This window comes from Oncorhynchus mykiss, chromosome 16, assembly GCF_013265735.2.
Source record: "Oncorhynchus mykiss isolate Arlee chromosome 16, USDA_OmykA_1.1, whole genome shotgun sequence".
Lineage (NCBI taxonomy): Eukaryota > Metazoa > Chordata > Actinopteri > Salmoniformes > Salmonidae > Oncorhynchus > Oncorhynchus mykiss.
Window position 1 is genome coordinate 60,685,303 of NC_048580.1, and position 13,078 is coordinate 60,698,380.

General features: G+C 42.1%; 1 protein-coding gene across 2 annotated transcripts in view; it reads right to left on the reverse strand.

The window, feature by feature from the left end:
- Positions 1-4,965: 4,965 nt before the first annotated feature.
- The window catches only part of LOC110492475 (coiled-coil domain-containing protein 71), a 53,495-nt gene continuing 45,382 nt past the window's right edge, over positions 4,966-13,078 (reverse strand). Inside the window, exons 2-3 of one of the 2 annotated variants that reach the window (XR_005036568.1) lie at positions 5,952-6,043; positions 4,966-5,826 (exon numbers count right to left, since the gene is read on the reverse strand). The gene's annotated coding sequence lies outside the window, so the exon portion shown is untranslated. The remainder of the gene's footprint in view (positions 5,827-5,951; positions 6,044-13,078) is intronic. The other variant, XR_005036569.1, reaches the window with a different exon arrangement.

Sequence of the window (13,078 nt, forward strand, 5' to 3'; positions counted from 1 at the left end):
ACAGTATTTTATGCATTCTAAATAACTGCCCATTTGGAAAAAGAAAACGCAATAAATATTTACTCTGAGTTGCACTTCGATCAGTTGGTCGTAGACCGGGTTGTCCTTTGAAGAATAGAACGGCTACTTGGTAGTACCGTCATCGTGTGGTAGATGGATACTCTGGCCGTCCTCTCCTAGCCCACGTTTAGAGGGCGGAGTGGGTATCACTTCTAGAGTGAATAGGAGTTCAAAGTTCATACCAGGTTGCCATACTTTTAAGCTCGTGCAATATTCTGGCTGGTATAGTCGAAATTCGTCCTTTCGGCGTGTCGATCGTCACCTTCACATTGAAATTCAATACTAATTTTGTTAGGTTCTTGCTGAGGTTGGCTTAGTTCTGTAGGTGGTCTTTGTCCTTTCAACACGGGGACCGCAAGTCCTCACGTCCTTGGAACAGGAAGTTTAATTTTCATCAAAGGGTTTATACAGTGGTGAAAGAAGGGCGTGTTTCATAGTTTACAACCAAAATCTGTTCACTTGGGCGGGGCCTCTGACTGAGCAGAGTTTACTCTATGACAACCAACTCTCTCCTTTATTAGCTAAAATTACATTTAGTCTTTTCACAAATAGTTTGATATTTAAATATTTAAATTGCACAACAATTCCATGTGAATCTGATAACTAGAATGTGTAGAATTTACAAGATACAGTTTATGTTGTCCTATCATCAGTAATAATGTCTCAGACGCCAACTTATCTGACATCATATTCATTAAGCACCAATGCATATTTTCAACTGGTTGGATTACCGAAATATGGTTTAGTTTCCCACCTTTTGATATTACCAGACTCTCAATGTTAACAAAGGGATTTTCAGGCCTCCCGGGTGGCGCAGTGGTTAAGGGCGCTGCAGTACAGAGTCCCTGGGTTCGCGCCCAGGCTCTGTCGTAACCGGCCGCGACCGGGAGGTCCGTGGGGCGACGCACAATTGGCCTAGCGTCGTCCGGGTTAGGGAGGGATTGGTCGGTAGGGATCTCCTTGTCTCATCGCGCACCAGCGACTCCTGTGGCGGGCCGGGCGCAGTGCTCGCCAGCCAGGATTGCCAGGTGCCTCCGACACATTGGTGCGGCTGGCTTCCGGGTTGGATGCGCGCTGTGTTAAGAAGCAGTACGGCTGGTTGGGTTGTGTATCCGAGGATGCATGACATTCAGCCTTCGTCTCTCCCGAGCCCGTACGGGAGTTGTAGCAATGAGACAAGATAGTAGCTACTACAACAATTGGATACCACGAAATTGGGGTAAAAAAAAAAATTAAATTTAAAAAATAAACAAAAAAAAACAAAGGGATTTTCAATAGTCACATCGGTAGAGTAGAGAGAGGGAAAAAGGGGAAAGGTATTTATGGGGGTCATAAACCTCCCCAACAGGCTAACGTCATGGCAGGGTATAACAAGAACATCTAGCAACCCAAAGGTTGCTACTACTTAGCATGTTCGCTAACCCTTAACCTTAACTCTTTTAGCTCTCTCCCTTAACCCTAACCCTTTAACCTAACTCCTAAACTCAACCCTAACTTCTAAACTTAACCCTAACTTAGCTTGCAACAGTATGCCTACACAGCTGAGCAAGTGACAATAAGCAGAAGCGTCCAAGTATTTTAAAGGAAAACTCCACAGAAAACTATATTTTTCTATTCGTTTCATTACCCTAGACCATTGTTGATACAGTACCAATATATTTTGCAAGTCAGCAATAAACATTAAGATATAACTTTCAAAATACATAAATACAGTCAGTATGATGCATTTTGGCATCATAAAATGACTGACCATCTATGATATCAAAATTATAATTTCAACCATGTTGAGGCTATATAGTGTTTGTTTACATTTACTTTGTTTACAAACATTGGAGTAAAACAAGCTTATATATTGGTTTCTGATGGGGTAAGACAGTTGAAAAAACAAGTTATGTTCTTCAAGAATCAATGGGTAGATATGAATTTATATGTCCAAAAATGGATGAAAAAACCCCTTTAAAACTTCTTAAGGCTAGGGGGCACTATTTTCACGTCCGGATGAAAAGTGTGCCCAAAGCAATCTACCTGCTACTCAGGCCCAGAAGCTAGGATATGCATATTATTAGTAGATTTGGATAGAAAACACTGAAGTTTCTAAACCTATTTGAATGATGTCTGTGAGTATAACAGAACTTATTTGGCAGGTGAAACCCAGAGGACAAACCATCCAGGAATTATTTTTTTTAGGTCACTTTTAAATGGTTATTAAAGGGGAATCTAGAATTCTAAGGCAGTTGCTTGCCGTTCCTATCGCTTCCACGGGACGTCAACAGTCTTTAGAAATTGGTTGAGGTTTTTCCTTTGAGAAATGAAGAAGTAGCCCTGTTCAGAACGAGGTTTGAGTGAAGTGTACTGTTGTGGTTGAGGCGCATGACCTGAAAGCTCCCTCCACTTTGTTTTCCTATGGTATTTAACACAGTTTATTCAGTCTTAAATTGTATCAATTATTTACGTTTAAAATACCTAAAGTTGGATTAGGAAAGTTGTTTGAAATGTTTGGATCAAGTTTGCAGGTAACTAATTAGATAATGTGTAGTCATGTTGCGTGAGTTGGAACCGGTGTATTTTTCTAAATCATACGCACCAAATATATTGACATTTTGGATATATAACGACAGAATTTATCGAACAAAATGAACAGAAGATTTTCAAAGGTAAAGCATACATTATATGTTATATCTGACTTTTGTGTTGTGCCTGGCGGGTTGAATTATGAATTTCATGTGTATGTTTGCTGGGGTGCTGTCCTTAGATAATAGCATGGTTTGCTTTCGCCATAAAGTATTTTTGAAATCTGACACTGTGGCTGGATTAAGAAGAAGTTCTTATTTAAACCCATGTTTAACACTTGTATTATTTATGAATTATTATTATGAGTATTTCTGTTTTTGAATTTGGCGCGCTGCTATTTCACTGGGTGTTAAATCAATCCCGTTACGCGAAGGGATCACTAAGTGAACAGTCACAATATATATCCTTATAGTGACAGCTCTTGAATGACACTAGGTAAATCATTATTAGTTATTGCTGCTGTCGTGGAAATTACCACCAGGGACACCTGCAGTCAATCTTAAATGAATCATTATTAACAGCAAGCAGGAGAGGTTCTAAAAAAATCAATGCACCATAGTACACGTCAGTCAGGAGCTCCATCAGGGCAGTCCTGTTAGTTCTTATATACTGCTTACACAGACAAGTTATATTTGCATGAATGACATTATTCATAATTTATCATTAACTTTTGGTTCATACATGTGACCGACCAATACCTCATGAGGCTTCTTCTCTCCTAGCTTAGACCTGGAAACAGATATCCCTTTCCCTTCTCAAAACAATGTTCTGGGCGTACTGCCAAATTGCCTATACTGATAGTGAGAATTCCTCCCAGCACGATCAATCAGTCACTTGCATGAACCCAGCCAAATTGGTTATTAGAAAAGCACAAACATTTACCTTCACATTCCCTCCTCGTAATACTCTGAAATTATCGTAACATTTTAAGGTATTATATATATTCTAATCAAAAGGAGGTTCTTCTATGAAGTAGGCGGAATTAAAACATAAAACCAGACACCTCATGTTTTCAAACCCCTTTACTTTGGGTTGAACTATCTAAAATACACACAAGGGATCTGTAGACTCAGTTTCCATAGCACTTACAACTTTCTACTGCAATGGTTTTATAGGTAACTTAAGACCTTCTTTTCATACAGTTACACATACAGTGCATTTGGAAAGTATTCAGACCCCTTGACTATTTCCACATTTTGTTACGTGACAGCCTTATTCTAAAATGGATTAAATCATTTCCCCCCTCAATCTACACACAATAAATACCACATAATGACAAAGCAAAAACTGGTTATTTATTTTTTGCAAAAGAGATATATATATATATAACATTTACATAAGTGTCCAGACCCTTTACTCTGTACTTTGTTGAAGCACCTCTGGCAGCGATTACAGCCTCGAGTCTTCTTGGGTATGATGCTACAAGCTTGGCACACCTGTATTTGGGGAGTTTCTCCCATTATTCTCTGCAGATCCCCTCAAGCTGTCAGGTTGGATGGGGAGTTTTGCTGCAGCTATTTTCAGGTCTCTCCGGAGATGTTTGATTGGGTTCAAGTCCGGGCTCTGGCTGGGCCACTCGAGGACGTTCAGAGACTTGTCCCGAAGCCACTCCTGTTTCGTCTTGGCTGTGTGCTTAGGGTCATTGTCCTGTTGTAAGATTAATCTTCATCCCAGTCTGAGGTCCTGAGCGCTCTGGAGCAGGTTTTCATCAAGGATGTCTCTGTACTTTGCTCCATTCATCTTTCCCTCGATCCTGACTAGTCTCCCAGTCCCTGCCGTTGACAAACAACCCACAGCATGATGCTGCCACCACCATGCTTCACTGTAGGGATGGTGCCAGGTTTCCTCCAGACGTGATGCTTCGCATTTAGACTAGAGAGTTTATTATTGGTTTCACCAGGCCAGAGAATATTTTTTCTCATTGTCTGAGTCTTGAGGTGCCTTTTGGCAAACTCCAAGCAGGCTGTCATGTGCCTTTTACTGAGGAGTGGTTTTCTGTCTGGCCACTCTACAAAAGGCCTGATTGGTAGAGTGCTGCAGAGATGGTTCTCCCATCTCCACAGAGGAACTCTGGAGCTCTGTCAGAGTGACCATCAGGTTCTTGTTCACCTGCCTGACCAAGGCCCTTCTCCGATCGCTCAGGTTGGCCGAGCAGCCAGCTCTGGGAAGAATATTTTGGGTTCAAAACGTCTTCCATTTAAGAATGATGGAGGCAACTGTGATCTTGGGGACATTCAATTCTGCAGAATATTTTTGGTACCCTTCTCCAGATCTGTGCCTCGACCCAATCCTGTCTTGGAGATCATCAGACAATTCCTTCGACCTCATGTCTTGGTTTTTGCTCTGACATGCACTGTCAACTGTGGGACCTTATATAGACAGGTGTGTGCCTTTCCAAATCATGTCAAATCAATGTAATTTACCACAGGTGTACTCCAATCAAGTTGTAGAAACATTTCAAGGATGATCAATGGAAACAATGCACCTGAGCAATATTCTGAGTCTCATGACAAGGGGTTTGAATAGTTATTCAAATAAGGTATCTTTTTTTATATAAATTTGCAAAAATGTCTATAAACCTGTTTTTGCTTTGTCATTATGTTGTATTGTGTGTAGATTGATGAGGATTTAAAAAAACATATACTTTTTTTAGAATAAGGCTGTAACGTAACAAAATGGGGAAAAGTGAAGGTGTCTGATTACTTTCCGAATGCACTGTATGCTTCATTACACTATTTCATTTATGGATTTTGGCAATGACATTACAGCTGGAGCTTTTGACGCGAGTTGTTTGTTAATGACAGATCGGTATCTCAATGCATTTTTTGTCTAAATTACTATGCAGTTTGCAGACCTCCACAATTAACCTGATACTCCAAATGAACAATTTTGGACAAGCCTAAATCAATTACGAGCATGGTTAACCCCTCCCCCAGCACTCATTCTTCTGCCGTTTCTTCATTTTCTTCTTTAGATAGTATTTCAGTTTGTCCTCCCAATGGCACATGTTCAAAGTGGATGGCCCTTGATAATGATCTGATTTTCCCAAGCAAACAAATCACCCACCTGAGCCGCCACTGTCCTTTACGGTCCATTATGTCTTGTACATTTTCCTACCAAGTAGACAAGCAGCATGAGAGAAGTTTGGACAGGTTCTCTCTCCATGCTCACTCCACGTGGACTCATGTCGCACTCCTGAGAGAAAAGGCATGAGAGAAAAGGCATGAGAGAAAGGTCAGTTGATAGCTGCAACTGGATGCTGTGTACAGGTTTCTGGCTTGGACTCAGGAAGAAGAGGTGAACGCCATTGTTGCTATTACTTCAGATGGTTAGAGGTGTTGAGGCTCACTTTCTTGGTTGAATTATCCCTTCCGTGCATCGAGATACCATCTGTGGTCATCTTCGCCATAACCTTGAGAGAGGACAGAACAGAACAGTTTAGTTTAGGACATTTCTGCTTCAGGAAATCCAGACAAACTATTTACTGTATGACAAATTATTACTACTAGCAATATTCTTAATACAAATGTCTAAGACAAATGTTAACCTTTCTAGCGCACCAGACAACATTCCGCTGAAAAGGCAGCGCGCAGAATTCAAAAATATTTTTGAAATATGTAACTTTCAAATTACCATGTCCAATACAGCAAATGAAATAAACATCTTGTTAATCTACCCATTGTGAACGATTTCAAAAAAGGTTTACAGCTAAAGCACAACATATGATTACGCTAGATCACCGCCAAGTCAAAAAAACACAGCCATTTTTCCAGCCAAAGATAGGAGTCACAAAAAGCAGAAATATAGATCAAATGTATCACTAAGCTTTGATGATCTTCATCAGATGACTCATAGGACATCATGTTACACAATACATGTATGTTTTGTTCGATAATGTGCATATTTATATCCAAAAATCTCAGTTTACATTGGCGCCTTACGCGCAGTAATGTTTTGATTCCAAAACATCCGGTGATTTTGAAGAAATAGTCATAATAAACATTAATAAAAGATAGTGTTATTCACAGAATTAAAGCTATACTTCTCCTTAATGAAACCGCTGTGACAGATTTTTTAAAAACGGCGCTCAGAACCCAAAACAGCCAGAGGAATATCCGCCATTTTGGAATCAACAGTTAGAAACAACCCCATAAATATGAACTTACCTTTGTTGATCTTCATCAGAAGGCACTCCTAGGAATCCCAGTTCGACAATAAATGACTGATTTGTTCCATAAAGTTCCATCCTTTATCCCAAATAGCCACTTGTTGTTAGCGTCTTCAGCCCAGTAATCCATCTTCATGAGGCTCAGGCACTTCCTTTAGAAACATTTCATGTCACAGTCCTTTAGAAACATGTCAAACGATGTATGGAATCAATCATTCGGATGTTTTTAACATAAAACATCAATAATGTTCCAACCGGAGAATTCCTTTGTCTTCAGAAAAGCACTGGAACGAGAAGTAACTGTCAGGAGCGCGTGTCATGCGACCAAGGCTCTCTGCCTTTACAGTAGAATCCTCAAACCAGTTTCTAAAGATGGTTGACATCTAGAGGAAGCCCTAGGAAGTGCAACATCATCTATATCTCAATGTGTATTCGGTAGGCCAAGCTTTGAAAAACTACAAACCTCAGATGTCCCACTTCCTGGTTGGATTTTTCTCAGGTTTTCGCCTGCCATATGAGTTCTGTTATACTCACAGACATCATTCAAACCGTTTTACTAATAATAATATGCATACAGTGCCTTGCGAAAGTATTCGGCCCCCTTGAACTTTGCGACCTTTTGCCACATTTCAGGCTTCAAACATAAATATATAAAAAACTGTATTTTTTGTGAAGAATCAACAACAAGTGGGACACAATCATGAAGTGAAACGACATTTATTGGATATTTCAAACTTTTTTAACAAATCAAAAACTGAAAAATTGGGCGTGCAAAATTATTCAGCCCCCTTAAGTTAATACTTTGTAGCGCCACCTTTTGCTGCGGTTACAGCTGTAAGTCGCTTGGGGTATGTCTATCAGTTTTGCACATCGAGAGACTGAATTTTTTTCCCATTCCTCCTTGCAAAACAGCTCGAGCTCAGTGAGGTTGGATGGAGAGCATTTGTGAACAGCAGTTTTCAGTTCTTTCCACAGATTCTCGATGGATTCAGGTCTGGACTTTGACTTGGCCATTCTAACACCTGGATATGTTTATTTTTGAACAATTCCATTGTAGATTTTGCTTTATGTTTTGGATCATTGTCTTGTTGGAAGACAAATCTCCGTCCCAGTCTCAGGTCTTTTGCAGACTCCATCAGGTTTTCTTCCAGAATGGTCCTGTATTTGGCTCCATCCATCTTCCCATCAATTTTAACCATCTTCCCTGTCCCTGCTGAAGAAAAGCAGGCCCAAACCATGATGCTGCCACCACCATGTTTGACAGTGGGGATGGTGTGTTCAGCTGTGTTGCTTTTATGCCAAACATAACGTTTTGCATTGTTGCCAAAAAGTTCAATTTTGGTTTCATCTGACCAGAGCACCTTCTTCCACATGTTTGGTGTGTCTCCCAGGTGGCTTGTGGCAAACTTTAAACGACACATTTTATGGATATCTTTAAGAAATGGCTTTCTTCTTGCCACTCTTCCATAAAGGCCAGATTTGTGCAATATACGACTGATTGTTGTCCTATGGATAGAGTCTCCCACCTCAGCTGTAGATCTCTGCAGTTCATCCAGAGTGATCATGGGCCTCTTGGCTGCATCTCTGATCAGTCTTCTCCTTGTATGAGCTGAACGTTTAGAGGGACGGCCAGGTCTTGGTAAATTTGCAGTGGTCTGATACTCCTTCCATTTCAATATTATCGCTTGCACAGTGCTCCTTGGGATGTTTAAAGCTTGGGAAATCTTTTTGTATCCAAATCCGGCTTTAAACTTCTTCACAACAGTATCTCGGACCTGCCTGGTGTGTTCCTTGTTCTTCATGTTGCTCTCTGCGCTTTTAACGGACCTCTGAGACTATCACAGTGCAGGTGCATTTATACGGAGACTTGATTACACACAGGTGGATTGTATTTATCATCATTAGTCATTTAGGTCAACATTGGATCATTCAGAGATCCTCACTGAACTTCTGGAGTAGAGTTTGCTGCACTGAAAGTAAAGGGGCTGAATAATTTTGCACGCCCAATTTTTCAGTTTTTGATTTGTTAAAAAAGTTTGAAATATCCAATAAATGTCGTTCCACTTCATGATTGTGTCCCACTTGTTGTTGATTCTTCACAAAAAATACAGTTTTATATATTTATGTTTGAAGCCTGAAATGTGGCAAAAGGTCGCAAAGTTCAAGGGGGCCGAATACTTTCATAAGGCACTGTATATTAGCATCTGGGACAGTTTTAAACATCTCCCCAGTCAACCCACTCTTCCAAAAGTCCCATATCTTCCACATCTCCCCTGTCTCCCAAATTTCCCCAGTCTTCAAAATCTCAGTCTCTCCAAATCTCCCCAGTATTCCCAAATAACAGTCTTTCCAAATCTCCCGTCTCCCAGGCTTCTAAATCTTCCCAGTCTCCCCAGTATTTCAAAACTGCCCAGTCTCCCAAATCTCCCCAGTCTACCCAGTCACACCAGTCTTCCAAATCTCCCCAGTCTCCAGTCTCCTAAATCTCCCAAAATCTCCCCAGTGTACAAACTTCTCAAATATTTTCCTGTTTTCCAAAATCTGCCCAACCGTCCCCATTCTTCCCAGTATCCCCAGTCTCCACAAATATCCCCATCATTCCAACATAGCTTCTGCGTGTAAATCAGCTAGAAAGATGTGTCGGCATCGAGTAATTGTCTCTGGCCCCCTCCCAGTTAGGGGGAGTGATGAGCTCTACAGCAGAGTCTCACAACTCAATCGCTGGTTGAAAACTGTTTTTTTGCCCCTCCCAAAATATAGAATTTGTAGATAATTGGCCCTCTTTCTGGGACTCACCCACAAACAGGACCAAGCCTGACCTGCTGAGGAGTGACGGACTCCATCCTAGCTGGAGGGGTGCTCTCATCTTAACTACCAACATAGACAGGGCTCTAACTCCTCTAGCTCCACAATGAAATAGGGTGCAGGCCAGGCAGCATAGTGGAGTCTGCCACTAGCACAGTCAGTGTAGTCAGCTCAGCTATCACCATTGAGACCGTGTCTGTGCCTCGACCTAGGTTGGGCAAAACTAAACATGGCGGTGTTCGCCTTAGCAATCTCACTAGGATAAAGACCTCCTCCATTCCTGTCATTATTGAAAGAGATCATGATACCTCACATCTCAAAATAGGGCTACTTAATGTTAGATCCCTTACTTCAAAGGCAATTATAGTCAATTAACTAATCACTGATCATAATCTTGATGTGATTGGCCTGACTGAAACATGGCTTAAGCCTGATGAATTTACTGTGTTAAATGAGGCCTCACCTCCTGGCTACACTAGTGACCATATCCCACATGCATCCCGCAAAGGGCTCCCTGGTACACAGAAAATACCCAAGCTCTGAAGCAAGCTTCCAGAAAATTGGAACGGAAATGGCGCCACACCAAACTGGAAGTCTTCCGACTAGCTTGGAAAGACAGTACCGTGCAGTACCGAAGAGCTCTTACTGCTGCTCGATCATCCTATTTTTCTAACTTAATTGAGGAAAATAAGAACAATCCGAAATTCCTTTTTGATACTGTCGCAAAGCTAACTAAAAAGCAGCATTCCCCAAGAGAGGATGGCTTTTACTTTAGCAGTGATAAATTCATTAACTTCTTTGAGGAAAGGATCATGATTATTAGAAAGCAAATTACGGACTCCTCTTTAAATCTGCGTATTCCTTCAAACCTCAGTTGTCCTGAGTCTGCACAACTCTGCCAGGACCTAGGATCAAGAGAGACGTGCTCAAGTGTTTTAGTACTATATCTCTTGACACAATGATGAAAATAATCATAGCCTCTAAACCTTTAAGCTGCATACTGGACCCTATTCCAACTAAACTACTGAAAGAGTTGCTTCCTGTGCTTGACCCTCCTATGTTGAACATAATAAACGGCTCTCTATCCACCGGATGTGTACCAAACTCACTAAAAGTGGCAGTAATAAACCCTCATGAAAAAGCCAAACCTTGACCCAGAAAATATAAAAAACTAAAAATCGGCCTATATTGAATCTTCCAATCCGCTCAAAAATTTTAGAAAAGGCTGTTGCGCAGCAACTCATTGCCTTCCTGAAGACAAACAATGTATACGAAATGCTTCAGTCTGGTTTTAGACCCCATCATAGCACTGAGACTGCACTTGTGAAGGTGGTAAATTACCTTTTAATGGCATCAGACCGAGGCTCTGCATCTGTCCTCGTGCTCCTAGACCTTAGTGCTGCTTTTAATACCATCGATCACCACATTCTTTTGGAGAGATTGGAAACCCAAATTGGTCTACACGGACTAGTTCTGGCCTGGTTTAGATCTTATCTGTCGGAAAGATATCAGTTTGTCTCTGTGAATGGTCTGTCCTCTGACAAATCACTGTACATTTCGGTGTTCCTCAAGGTTCCGTTTTAGGACCACTATTGTTTTCACTATATATTTTACCTCTTGGGGATGTTATTCGAAAACATAATGTTAACTTTCACTGCTATGCGGACGACACACAGCTGGAAACTTCCGGCGCCGACAGAGATGGCCGCCTCGCTTCGTGTTCCTAGGACACTATGCAGTTTTTTGTTTTTTTACGTGTTATTTCTTACATTAGTACCCCAGGTCATCTTAGGTTTCATTACATACAGTCGAGAAGAACTACTGAATATAAGATCAGCGTCAACTCACCATCAGTACGACCAAGAATATGTTTTTCGCGACGCGGATCCTGTGTTCTGCCTTACAAACAGGACAACGGAGCGGATCCCATGCAGCGACCCAAAAAAACGACTCTGAAAAAGAGGGAAACGAGGCGGTCTTCTGGTCAGACTCCGGAGACGGGCACACCGTGCACCACTCCCTAGCATTCTTCTTGCCAATGTCCAGTCTCTTGACAACAAGGTTGATGAAATCCGAGCAAGGGTAGCATTCCAGAGGGACATCAGAGACTAACGTTCTTTGCTTCACGGAAACGTGGCTCACTGGAGAGACGCTATCCGAGGCGGTGCAGCCAACGGGTTTCTCCACGCATCGCGCAGACAGAAACAAACATCTTTCTGGTAAGAAGAGGGGCGGGGGCGTATGCCTTATGGCTAACGTGACATGGTGTGATGAAAGAAACATACAGGAACTCAAATCCTTCTGTTCACCTGATTTAGAATTCCTCACAATCAAATGTAGACCGCATTATCTACCAAGAGAATTCTCTTAATTTATAAATCACAGCCGTATATATACCCCCCCCCAAGCAGACACATCGATGGCTCTGAATGAACTTTATTTGACTCTTTGCAAACTGGAAACCATTTATCCAGAGGCTGCATTCATTGTAGCTGGGGATTTTAACAAGGCTAATCTGACAACAAGACTCCCTAAATTTTATCAGCATATCGATTGCGCAACCAGGGGTGGAAAGACCTTGGATCATTGTTACTCTAACTTCCGCAATGCATATAAGGCCCTGCCCCGCCCCCCTTTCGGAAAAGCTGACCACGACTCCATTTTGTTGATCCCTGCCTACAGACAGAAACTAAAACAAGAGGCTCCCACGCTGAGGTCTGTCCAACGCTGGTCCGACCAAGCTGACTCCACACTCCAAGACTGCTTCCATCACGTGGACTGGGACTTGTTTCGTATTGCGTCAGACAACAACATTGACGAATACGCTGATTCGGTGTGCGAGTTCATTAGAACGTGCGTTGAAGATGTCGTTCCCATAGCAACGATTAAAACATTCCCTAACCAGAAACCGTGGATTGATGGCAGCATTCGCGTGAAACTGAAAGCGCGAACCACTGCTTTTAATCAGGGCAAGGTGTCTGGTAACATGACCGAATACAAACAGTGCAGCTATTCCCTCCGCAAGGCTATCAAACAAGCTAAGCGTCAGTACAGAGACAAAGTAGAATCTCAATTCAACGGCTCAGACACAAGAGGCATGTGGCAGGGTCTACAGTCAATCACGGACTACAGGAAGAAATCCAGCCCAGTCACGGACCAGGATGTCCTGCTCCCAGGCAGACTAAATAACTTTTTTGCCCGCTTTGAGGACAATACAGTGCCACTGACACGGCCTGCAACCAAAACATGCGGACTCTCCTTCACTGCAGCCGAGGTGAGTAAGACATTTAAACGTGTTAACCCTCGCAAGGCTGCAGGCCCAGACGGCATCCCCAGCCGCGCCCTCAGAGCATGCGCAGACCAGCTGGCCGGTGTGTTTACGGACATATTCAATCAATCCCTATACCAGTCTGCTGTTCCCACATGCTTCAAGAGGGCCACCATTGTTCCTGTTCCCAAGAAAGCTAAGGTAAC